The 12376-nt window shown below is 52.1% G+C and overlaps 1 protein-coding gene across 5 annotated transcripts in view; it reads left to right on the top strand.

Moving 5' to 3' along the window:
• Positions 1–1367: 1367 nt before the first annotated feature.
• Bcorl1 (BCL6 corepressor like 1) overlaps positions 1368–12376 on the top strand; it is a 66172-nt gene continuing 55163 nt past the window's right edge. For 2 of the 5 annotated variants that reach the window (XM_050123970.1, XM_050123965.1), the window contains exons 1-2: positions 2070–2225; positions 2770–2849. The gene's annotated coding sequence lies outside the window, so the exon portion shown is untranslated. Of the gene's footprint in view, positions 1496–2069; positions 2226–2769; positions 2850–3797; positions 3950–5487; positions 5596–12376 lie in introns of those variants that run through there. The other 3 variants (XM_050123966.1, XM_050123967.1, XM_050123968.1) reach the window with 3 other exon arrangements.

Below are 12376 nucleotides of genomic sequence, written 5' to 3'. Positions count from 1 at the left end.
AGACCAGGCGAGGGAAACATAGCAGGCAAGTCTCAACTGCCATCTGTGAAATCTTTACAAGGCAAAGAAAAAACACCCACCCCTTAGTTTAGAGTTGGAACCTCTACCTAGGCCTAGAGGGGTGGAAGTGGGGGGGGGGTGGATGTGGGAGGGGTAGGGAGAAGAGAAAAGTATCAATCTTGCAGGGTTTCCTTTTAGTTCAAATGATCCCCCGTTTCCTTTGCATGACTAAATATATAGTAAATAATATCAATGTATCTGGACATAAAGATTTTTTTCCAGATTCTTGTTATTTTGTTTCACATTCTGTTTAGAATCCTCTAGGAACTGCTGGGCATCTCTCCTGATTCCCTCTGTGTTGAGACAAACTTTCAAAGTCCTCACCGTCAGCTCAGGGTTGGAGCTACTAAGAAACAATTTAAGAATGAAAGCAAGCCGGCCAGCAGCAGCTTCATCTCCGTCGCTAAGCCTCTCTCCCTGGAGTTAATGTAGTCATCAGAGTTCGAACGTGGACCACAAGCTTCCAAGCCCTTCAAGTCCCAGGGATGGCCTGTGATATAAACACAGGAAGGATTTATTCCCTAGGCTAGGCAGGCAGTCCTGAGGGTAAAGGGGAAGGGTCAGGGGGCTAGATCGGTGACTCAAGAGCCCAGGGGAAAAGCAAAGCACACATCAAGTCCTTGGTACTCTTCTAGGCAGGCTTTTCTCTGCAAGTCTTGCAAAGCTTTCCTCTTTATAGACCTTTCGTCCCCCTCCTTCCTCCCTCGGGTCTCCCCGCCAACCCAGATGCTTCCACACCCAAGCCAGGGATGTCCACGGAGGGTGACCCAAGGTTTTTGCAGCCTGGAAGGTTGCCCCGAAGAGTGGGCCGAGCGGGAGTCGCGAGACGAGGCGATGAGACCAGGCATTTTCCTTTGCCTAGCACCTGTGCTGTCCCACTTCGGCGCCCTGGCTGGGGTTTCGCCTGAGCGCGGCCTGAGTTCTGGAGCGCCAGAACCCCGCACGGAGGTCGCCAAGGGTGGGGGGCCGGAGGAAGGGCAGGGTGTCTGGCGGGGGCGTTCCCCTCAGGCAAGACCCCCGCCCTCCTACATAGACCGAGTCAATAAACGGGGGGAGCGTGTTACATATAAAACCTGAGCGAAAAACGATCGCTCTCCGACCCTGAACGGCGTTGCGGCACCCCCCCCCCCTTCCTGGAGCGGAGGGCTGGCTGGGGAAGGTGGCTCAGTTCTTCCCCTGTGGCCAGTGCGGGGTCTGCGGCTGCCCGGCGAGGTTCCGGCTTCCCCGGGGCTGGTAGGGGGGAGCCCCGAGAACTGCAGGCCCGCCCCCTTCTTCCTCCTCCTTCCCCCTCCTCCCCCACGTGTCCTCCGGGAGCCCAGCGGCCTGATCCCAGCACCCCCCTCCCCGCCACCTCCCTCCTACTCCCGCTTTGCCCGCTTCCCGGGCGGTGTGCAGAAGAGCAAAGTTGCGACAGCAGCCAAGGGGCTCTGCCCAGGTGAAGGGGGCGCTGTGACGGGGGCGGGAACGGCATGGCCCTGCGGCGGGGGTTGGGGGGGGAGGATAAAGAAACTTGCTTTCCGCAGCCCCCACCCTGAGCGGGTTCGGATCTTGCGTGAACCGAGCCCTCGTGGAGACGCTGCAACGCCGCCAGGACCGAGGCCGGCACCCCGACCCGGACCGAGATAGGGACCGCGCGCTTGGGCGGGCTAGCGAGGGCAGGCAGGCCGGCACCCAGGCAAGGGCGGGGTGGGTGACCGGACACCGGACCGAACCACGGACTCCGGTGGCGTGGGCGCGGGCCGAACCCGGACCGGGCCGAATTGGGTGGCGAAGTAGGACGTGGATTCGGGGGGCGGGGCGCAGCGGGAGGGGGGAAAGCAGGCCTGGCCTGACTGGCCTGGCCGTGGGGGCGGGGGGCGAGTTCGGGGCACTTGCTGGGCTCTGGACCGAGCGCTAGGGCGGGGCGGCGCTAGGGGCTGGGCCCGACCGGCGAGGAGAGGGCGAGGGGAGGGAGAGCAGGGGGTGGAGTAGGGGCGTGGAGTTGCGAGCGGGGTCTGGCCTCGGCCGGGGGCGAAGGTAGATCTGCGGGGCCGAGAGCGAAGGGAGGGAGGCCCGAGGCAGCGCGGCGGCGGCGGCGAAGGCCAGCTTCCGCGGAGTTTGTGCCCGGGCTTCCCGGCTGAGCTCCGGCCGCCTTATGCGCACAAATGGGGTTAGGGGACTGACTGGTAAGCAACTCCCAGTGTTAGACGGTGGTCCTTGGCGATTTCCGGAAAACTGAGGCAAGACGCCGTCTGCAATATGCCGCACCCCCCACCCACCTCTTAGCATCTGGATTCTGCTCTTCGGGGGCCACGGACCCTCCCCACCACAATCCTTTCACTCTTTGAGCACCCCTTCCGTCTCCTCCTCATCCTTGGCCATCTGAAGCTCCTAGGGGTATGCGTTTGAGGGGTGGAAGGCGTCGGGGGTTGCACTTTCCCTCTCTTGGGGACAGTGTAGTTTGTATCATATTCGTGTGAGGTAACGTCGCTTGGCGTCGTGTGGACATTGGGGTTTAGATAATTTAACCCTCCCTTCCAAGATCTTTGATGGCTTTTAAGGAAAAGGACGGATCCTTGGGTTTTCATGGCTAGAAAGGGGTTTGAGGACTGGAATTTACTCTCAGCTCACTTCCACTGCCAACCTCTTTGCTGTGAACCATTCCTGTGGGGACTGGAACGTGGAGGGTGGGATACGGGAGCTTTAACGTGCTTCTCTGTCTTCCTGCAGGGTCGGCGTGGCGAAGGACAGCTAGTGTCAGAGGAAAAGTAGACACCAGTTCAACTCCGGTCGCCCCCACTATTACTTCGGTGAGGGGGGCAACGCTAAGGGGGATGCTGGTGGGTTGGGGCCCAGTATAAGAGTAGGGGTGAGTTGTCGTCCCCAGAGGGATTCTTTCCTGGTGGGGGAAAGGCGAGCCCCAGCTTCGGGGAGGGTTCCGGGGAAGGAGATGGAGGGTGGCGACGACGGGGGGGGGGGGTGCGGGAAGAATGGAAGAGTCACACCCTGCTTGCGAGGGGAGCCTCCCTCAGGCTCCTGGGAAAAGGGGACTGAATACGTGTGCTCTGTGGTATCGGGCAGGGGAGGTCTGGGGATGGTCCAAAGAGTGATTTGCACACTGGTTCTGCCACTAGTGGCCCGAGAAAGTCAGGTCGGGGCATAAGGTGGAGAACGTTGGAAGGAAGGCAGACAGCCAACCCCTCTGGCTTCAGCGCCCTGATCATCTCTCTTCCTCAACCTCCCTCTTGAGGGTCGTCGGGGTAGGGGGCGTGGAGCTCTTGGAGCCCCGCGGATTGCGTGCCTCCGCCTTTCTTGGGAGTCTATCTTTTTGCCCAGCTTGCTACAGCTACCACTGCCTCCCTCTCCGGAATCCGCTCGGTTCTCTCAGCGATCCCCTCCTCCTCCTCCTCTCCCCTCCCCTCCCAGTGTCACCGGGGCTGCTTGGCTCTGCCCCCTTCGCCGCCGCTCGCTCCCAGCAATAGTCCCTCCCTCTCATGCTTGCTCCCTCCCTTCTCCTCCTCCTCCCCCCCCCCCCCCCCCCCCTTCGCCGCCGCTCGCTCCCAGCAATAGTCCCTCCCTCTCATGCTTGCTCCCTCCCTTCTCCTCCTCCTCCCCATCCCCCCCCCCCGTGTAGGCAGCATTTTGGGAGTTGTAGTATCTTGCAGAGCTGGCTGGCGCCGCCCGCGAACAAGGCCGGACTCCACTTCCCGTCGAGCCCTGCGACCGGCACCCACTCCACCAGGCTTCGCTCACACACACACAGACACACACACACCGCTCTCCCCCTCACTCTTTCGCTCGCCGCGGCGCTGCCAGTGTGTGGCTCTGTCTCTCCTCGGCTTTGCTGAGCCCTCCCTTCTTCCTCTCAGTTCCTAGAGTCCGACCGCCGCCGCTGTGAGAGGAGAAGGAGGTCGGTGGCGATAAGGGGTGGAGGGGGGCATCGGATCCCAGCAGTGTTAGGCGGGTGGTGGTTCAAAGAGGGTAAGAGGGAGCTCGGGTGGCGGCCTGAGCCTCCCTGTGGAGCCGACCCGGGAACAGGTGCGTCTTTTTTCTCTCTCCCCCAACCCCTCCACCCCTTTTGACTCCCCGGCTTTTTCGTATTCCTCCACCCGCTTCTTTCTATCCTAAGCCGTTCCCCAACCCTGTCCGTTCCTCTCTCCTCAACCTCTTCGCTTGCCCCCCGGGGGCGCCGTCCTCTCCGTGTCCCCGGACGTAGAGCTCCCTAGAGCTCTCTCTGTCCTCGCCCCTCCCTTCGGGACAGCTCCCCTCCACTTACCACCTTCGTACCCCATCCCTGCCCTGCCCTATCCCCTTCTCGATCTCCTTCTCTTTTAGCCAGGTGAGACTTGTTCACCACGATCCAAGAGTGTCTTCCTCTCGGCTGGGCGGGGGTCTCCATGGAAACGGGGGTCGGTAGATACTGGAGGGGAGAACCATAGGAATTACCCCACTCCACCGAAAGAGAGGTGGAGGCTACGGTCTTGGTACTACCTGGCCCCAAACCCTGATCCAAGGATCCGACGATCCGAAGGGAACCTGGCCAACAGGGCAGGGCGAGAAAGGGCTTGTTATTTGGGGGGGGGGGTTGTCCGTGATGAAGTCTTGAAGAGACCGGCAGAAAATGCCCTCCAACCTTAGAGGTGGAGGTGCGACGGGTGCTCTCTCAGGGTTGCTTTCTCCCCTGTTCTGGGGTGCAGGAGCCGTAGGGTAGGGGGGTACCCCTAGGTGGCGGCGGGGCCTGGGTTCGGGAGTGGGAGTGCTGTGATGGGGGCAGGGGCAATTATCCGAGTCCCTGGAAAAAAGGCGGGGGATGACTTCGGAGCGCCCAGGCTCTGCTGCCCTCGCTCTAGGGGCGGGGGCTACCGGGCCAGGCGAGGCAGAGAGGGTGCTCAAATTGAAGGAGGATGAGATGGGGGCAATTCATACTGGCCCCGGCAAGCCTGGTGGGAGACCCGGCTTGCAAGCCCTCAACCCGCTTCGCGCCAGGCCTGGAGGCAAGGGGTCTGAGAGGAAAGCCCTGGGCTGGAAAGGAGGGAGGCTCCGGTTACGGGGCCGGATTTTGGGATCAGGGGCAATCCCCTGGCCCTTGGAGAAGGAGGGAGAGGGATGGCCACGAACCCCAAGGTTCCCCCACCCTGGTTCCTAAGGGGCGTGAGGAACGGACAGCAGGCCCAGCAGAGCTGGATTCGTGCAGACCGTGGCCGGGGAATGGGGGGGCTTAGTGGTGGTCTTCGGGGGGAGTAGTCCGGCGGCGGGGCGGGCGGGCGGGGCGTGGGGCTCCGGCGGGCGGCGGGGCGGGGCCGGGGCGGCGCTGCTGCCGCTGCTGCCGCCGCTGCTGCTGCTCCTGCTGGGGCGGCCACCGCCGTTGCCGCCGCCGCCGCCGCCGCTTCTGGGCGGGGAACCGAGGCCAAAGAGAGTCCCGTGCCGGGGCAGAGGGCGCAGGCGGCGCGCGGTGGGGAGGGGGCCTTTCCGCGGGCGGGGGCAGGCTGGGGGTGGAGTCCCCGACGGGGGGCGGTACGAGCCAGGACGACGACGACGAGGAGCCCCGGGGGCCCGGTGCGTGGAGGACGAGGTGCTGGGAGAAGGAAGGGGGGGGGTGGGTCCCGCGACGGGCCTCGTGGGCTTGGCTCCCAGAGGTTCGGTTTCGGGACGGAGCCCTGCAGGGGCGCCCGGAGGCCAGGAAAGGGTTAGAGAGGTGAATTGGACTGTGGTGGGGGCCCTTCTCGCCGGGGTCCCGCGGAGAGGAAGGCTGGGCCAGAGGGACGTCCGGGCAAGGCTGGGAGGAGCCGGCCGCACCAAGGCTGGGGTTTTCGTGTTATGGAGGTGCAGGAGATTGTTGTACCGAAAGATGTGGTCGCGGGGAAAGGCGGGAGGCAAGCACGCTGCAAACCCAGGAGGCCCAACACCACAGGCCGGTGGGGGTGCCCTTCTGTTCCACTGAGCCTCCCCTCTCCTCGCTGTATTAGAAGCACTGTTTTTGTTGCATTGTTTTGAAATTTTCAAGGTTGCCTGATCAAACTGTCGACGTGGTGATACTTTCTCATTCTTGCCGTTTTTCTAGAGTAGGCAGTAAGGACAGCCTTCACTTGGCGAGCGTCTAGTCCAGCGTTTTGGGGGCTTTTTGCATGAGTGTGGGAAGGGGGTCTGTAAAGCAAGCCACAGATGAATACTTTCAAGGCGATTTGGAGGTCGTCCCCATGACACAGGGGTAAAGTACAGTTGCAAATATGATCAGACTTCTGGGGGTACACTTGAAGGCTTCAAGGGTTAGTCCCATGCTTCTTTCAACTTAGAAGGCTGTTTCTCAGAATCACACTGCAGAAACACTTCGTGAGAAAAGGAATGGGGCATGAATTTGGAGTTGGGAGTTGATTAGGTTCATAATAAAATTTCAAGGATGGAAGGGAGTTATCTTTTTTAGTGGCCATCTTGTGCTATTCTCTTTAGTTTGTCCTGCCCTTGAGTGTTGGAATTGAGGGCCCTTTCTTACTGGGTCATTGTAGGTGGCATAGCCAAGGATGTTTGGGCAGAGTTCTAGGATATTCAACTTGAACTTGATGTCACCATGTGGTATTGAAGATGACAGTCTGCAGGAAAGAAACTTACAAGATTCCACTGGGGATTAAATGAGATAATCCCATTCCAAGAGTCACCCAGAGGCTCCAAAAGGAAGTGAGTGGTTGAGGAGGAACCTGTAAGATTTTGACAGGGTAGCGAAGGTAGCAAGAAAGATTGAGGGAGCAATAAGGACTTAGTGAGTCAAGTTAAAAGAGTCTGAAGTTCCATGATATACTTAAGAACTGACATGGCCATGTTGAGTAGTTTATGAGGATATTGATAGCAGGTAATTTTTGCACCTGAGGAAACTGTCTTGAGGTTTATCTGGGAGATGAGAGCCACAGGTCTTAGCATAGAGGCTTGCTGACACTGACTTTGTTTAAAAGGGATTTTCACATACACTTAAGCACAGGCATTGATGAAAAGAGAGAGGGGATGGGGGGGCAGGGGGAGGAGTTATGATGTAACCACATGGGGGTTGGGCTAATCAGGGGAAAGCCACTCTAAAACTGACTTTTAAAAGTCTGGCTCTTGCTGGGTGGTGGTGGTCCCCAGCCCTCAGGAGACAGAGGCAGGCAAATATCTGAGTTCAAGGCCAGCCTGGTCTATAGAGCAAGTTCCAGGATGGCCAAGGCTACAGAGAAACCCTGTCTGGGAGCGGGGGAAGGTCTGATTCTCTTACCAGATTTGCAGGAAGTATGTGTAAGTTTCTTTTTGTTCTGACTCTGAGATGAAGAGAACTAGATACCCACTTGATAGAGGAAAGGGAAAGGATGCAGAAGTCTGGATTAAATAAACTCGTTCTCTGAAAGAGAGCAATAAGGAAGGTATGGTTAATTGTTGGGATAGGGCAGAGGAAAGTTAAGTGAGTCCTAGCCAGCTTTGTTGTTGAAGTCTGTACTGTTCAAAGTAGAGGGAAGTTCTAGAAGAAATGGGGGCGGCACCAAGGGCACTTTTTTTTTTTTTTTTTTTTTTTTTTTTTTTTGGATTTTCGAGACAGAGTTTCTCTAGCTTTTGGTTCCTGTCCTGGAACTAGCTCTTGTAGACCAGGCCGGCCTTGAACTCACAGAGATCGCCTGCCTCTGCCTCCCTAGTGCAGGGATTAAAGCCGGAGCCACCACCGCCAGGCAACCAAGGGTACTCTTAAGGATCTGGCTATTTCTTTGATTTGCCAGGGAAGGTGGAGGAGGTCCAGGGAGAGGAGATCCCTTTCTTTCTCACTGGCTTAGAGGCTCTTGGTAAGCAAAGGAGATGTCTCAGGGGGTGTGTATGTGTGCCTTATTCATGATGCAGTCTACACAGGCAAGTAAATGCTTGGTAAAGGTGGCAGGGGACCTTATGACATGATTAATCTGCACTGTAAGCTTTAGGGAAGAGTTTTGCTGAGAGAAACAGAATCATAGGAGAAAAAGTTTTCCCACTAGAAAGAAGGAAGACCAAAGAAGTCAGAAAGAGGGTCGGTAGGGCAGTGAAAGGGGAAAGGAAGGTGCCCGTTACTGTTCCCATGTCAGGTCTAACTAAGGAGGAAGCAGTACCTTGAAATCTCTAGGGTAATATTTTCCAAAGAAAGTTTGAAGAACCCTTAAGGCTCTTTACACTTTAGTGCTAGAATTGCTGGAGCAAGAAAGAAGATAAAAATAGGACTAGGGAGAAACTGGCATTTAGAGAGAAATAGATTTTCCCAAACAGAAGTAAAGGTAGTATACATGCTAAAAATGTAAAATGCACAATATGAGCTGGGCATATAGAGTGCTTGCCTAGCATGTGTGATGGCCTGCGTGCAAGCCTCAGTGTTGAAATAGAAAAAAAAAATCCACACTGTGAAAGAAAAGGAGAGTAATAAAGAGCTATAGGAGAGAAGCATTTAGATGCTGTATGGAACTGGTGTTGAGGAGTGTAAAAACTCACTTGTCATAGCCACTGCTGTGGAGGAATCCAGGAAACGGGGTTGAGATTACGCTGAAACATTTCTTCGGAGATCCTGATGAATATAAGGATTCTGTATGGGGAAAGGGAGTTTTGGTGTCAAGAAGAATAGAGAATAGGAGAAAGTGGGAATACACCAATTTTCCCAGTCTGTAAGTGGGGGAAATCCTAGATAGAAGCAGGTGAATGATAGAAATTCCAGAGTGAAACAGGATAAAGAAGAGGGACCTGTGAGTCTTGGGTCAGAATTGGAGGGTGGAGTTAAGGGCACCAAGAAGAGACTCTAATCAGGGTTTGACTGGACCACACTTACACTGGTTTATGAATTCTAGGTGGAGCTGTCTGGGACTGATTGGTTTGGCTATTAGGTGCACAGAGCTTTTTCCCAGGCCAGCTAGCCTCTGAGAAACCATGGCAGGAATTCCACATTGAGTTTGGGTGGGAAAATGAGCACTAGAGGGGAACTGAGAGACTATGCAAAGTGAACATTGTTGCTTAAGTCAACTGAAAAGGGGGAGAAAACACTGACAGAGTATGTGGAGGAAAGGGGAGCACTTAGATCTTAGGGTTTTGTTTTTAAAGAAAGGAAATTTCTTAATGCTAGCATTGGAAATCAGTTGGAGTCTGTGTCTGCTTCAGTGTTTAGTGTCATAACAGTTAAGGAGGGAGGAAATAAGTAATCTACCTTTCTGTCACTAGGGGATTCCAGGGCAGTATTTTATATGATCTCTTACATGAGCTAGGCATTATTCATGCCAGTCTGTAAAATGTAGGAAATCATCCTCTTTCTAAATCATATCCTTTTTCTGCTATTCATAACTTTAAAACGGTCTTTTATGTTGAAAATGTTTTTTAGTGAACGAAAGTTGTGTTCTGATCAAGAGGAAAACTTAATCCCAATAAGCTCTTGTAGTTTTTCTTTCTTCTTTTTTTTTGTAAAGTGGTAGCAACTCTTTCCTCATAAAACATGTAAAAACGGATCATTTAAGGAACAGTGAAGAAAAAAACTGTGTGTGTGTTGTGTGTGTGTGCGGGGTGGAGGGGAGGAAAGGACTTCAAGGGAAGAATACTTTAGACTTTTCTTGTTTTTTGGGCTTTTTGTTTGTTGATTTTTTTGTGTGTGTGTGTGTCTGAGACAGGGTTTATGTAGACTAGACTGTCCTTGAACTCACAGAGATCTTCCAGCCTGTGCCCCTACCTCCCAAGTGCTAGGATTAAAGGTGAACTCTATTATGCCCAGCCTTTTTTTTAAAAGTAAACTACAGGCCAGATGTAAGGTTGTATTTTTCCTGGATAGATAAATTGTGATGATTTTTTAAAAAGATTTATTTATTATGTACACAGTGTTCAGCCTCCATGTATGCCTGCATGCCAGAAGAGGGCACCAGATCTCATTACAGATGGTTGTGAGCCACCATGTGGTTGCTGGGAATTGAACTCAGGACCTCCGGAAAAGCAGTCAGTGTTCTTAACCTCTGAGCCATGTCTCCAGCCCCAATTGTGATGAATTTAAAGGTGCAGCTTGTTATTTGTAAAATGCAGTAATTTTTTTAAATTTATTTATTTATTAAAGATTTCTGCCTCCTCCCCTCCACCGCCTCCCATTTCCCTCCCCCTCCCCCAATCAGGTCCCCCTCCCTCATCAGCCCAAAGAGCAGTCCAGGTTCCCTGCCTTGTGGGAAGTCCAAGGACCTCCCACCTCCTTCCAGGTCTAGTAAGGTGAGCATCCACACTGCCTAGGCTCCCACAAAGCCAGTACATGCAGTAGGATCAAAACCCCGTGTCATTGATCTTGACTTCTCAGCAATCCTCATTGTCCGCTATGTTCAGCGAGTCCGGTTTTATCCCATGCTTTTTCAGACCCAGGCCAGCAGGCCTTGTTGAGTTCATGATAGATCATCCTTAATGTCTCAGTATGTGGGTGTACCCCTCACGGTCCTGAGTTCCTTGCTCGTGCTCTCTCTCCTTCTCCTGATTTGGACCTTGGGATTTTAGTCCGGTGTTCCAATTTGGGTCTCTGTCTCTGTCTAAAATGCAGTAATTTTAAGAGTTAAGTAAGGCAAAGTGTAACTTCATTTGGAGTTAAAGAATTTGACTTGGGAAGGACTGAATTCTATGGAGCTGTAGCTTTGTGTTTGAGGCTTCTTTACTGCTAAGAAACAAAACCTGCCTACTTCATAGTGTTGGTTTCATTTTTTTTTTTTTTTTTTTTTTTTGGTTTTTCGAGACAGGGTTTCTCTGTGGTTTTGGAGCCTGTTCTGGAACTAGCTCTTGTAGACCAGGCTGGTCTCGAACTCACAGAGATCCGCCTGCCTCTGCCTCAGTGTTGGTTTCATTTAAGGGTACAGTAGAATTTTCTCAGTGAAGGGGTATGAGGATAATAAGATTTTTATTTTTTCGAGTTCTGTGAAATGTGTAATACATAAATATGATCCCAGGGAGAAGATGTACTGAATACTCGGATCTATGGGATGGTTGAATATATTTTCTCATGAAGAGTCTTTGCTCAGTGGAACTTGGGTCTACCATGCCCAGGTGAGCTTGCATCCTAATTAATTTCCTGCTTTATGGCAGGAAGCAAGTCACAAACTTTTTTGAGCCTCGGTGTTCTCATCTAGACAATGGAGATGATACTAATATCATAGGATGGTTAGAATTATGTAAGATAAAATGTATGTAGTAACTGTTGATGTACTTAACACATGGGATCTATTTTTGTACCTAAATTTCTTACTGTGTCTTATGATTACTTGCATATACAGTGGCAGATTGAGAACACAAATTCATTCTACTACCTCCCCCCTCTTATCTTAGCCCTTTGTCCTTTGTCTCTGCAATCCCTTTTAATTAGTATTCATTCAGCATTTACTACATGGTAGGAAGTAATACCTTAACTCATTGCTGCATCTACCTCTGAGTTGGATGTGGTAGTTTCTTTAACAGCTGTGCCATGACACTACTTACTATTTCAGGAGAGGAACTGAAGACTGTATATCCAGTTGAAACTTTAAGGTTGCAGGTAAAAAAAAAAAAGGCCTTGGAAGATGGTCCAATTGGTAAAGTGCTTGCTGCTCAAGTATGAGACCCTGAATTCAATTTTTAGTGCCCATGTAAAATCTGGGAATTATGATGTGCCTGTAACCCTGAGGCTGGAGACAGAGAAACAATCAGATTTCTGGGTCTACCACTGACCTCTAGGTTCAGTGAAAGAATTTCTCAAAAAAAAAAATAGGGTAGAGAGCAATTGAAGATGACACTTGGCATTGACCTTTGGACCTTAAACACATATGCATGTGTGGTGAATGTATGTGTATATGATATCACTTTTTATTTATTCTTATATATATATGTATTATTAAATAACCACTTTAAGTATTTTTTTAGAGATTTATTTGTTTTTATTTTATGTGTATGAGTGCTTGCCTAAATGTATGTGTATGCACCATATGCATGCCAGGTGCTTATGGTATCAGAAGAGAACATCAGAATTTTTGGAATTGGACTTATAGGATGGTTGTGAGGGATCATGTGGGTGCTGGAAACTGAACCCAGGTCCTCTGCAAGAGCAGAAAATCTTAACAGCTGAATCATCTCTTCTCACCTTTTATTTATTTTGAAATTTTATGTATTTCAAATGTATATGTATATGTGTTTTGCCTGCATATATGTCTGTGCACTGCCTGCATGCCTGATGTCCTGGAATTGGAGGTAAAGACTGTTGTGAGCTGCCATCTAGGTGCTGGGTATCAAACCTGGGTCCTTTAGAAGAGCATCTAGTGCTCTTAGGAACTGAATCATCTCTCTAGTCCCCTTTATTTTAATTTTAATTGTGTGTGCAAGTGTTTTGTGTGTG

This window comes from Alexandromys fortis, unplaced genomic scaffold (genome assembly GCF_014885135.2).
Source record: "Alexandromys fortis isolate MF-2015 unplaced genomic scaffold, M_Fortis_MF-2015_v1.1 scaffold_224, whole genome shotgun sequence".
Lineage (NCBI taxonomy): Eukaryota > Metazoa > Chordata > Mammalia > Rodentia > Cricetidae > Alexandromys > Alexandromys fortis.
This window is presented reverse-complemented; position numbering and strand designations above follow the sequence as displayed.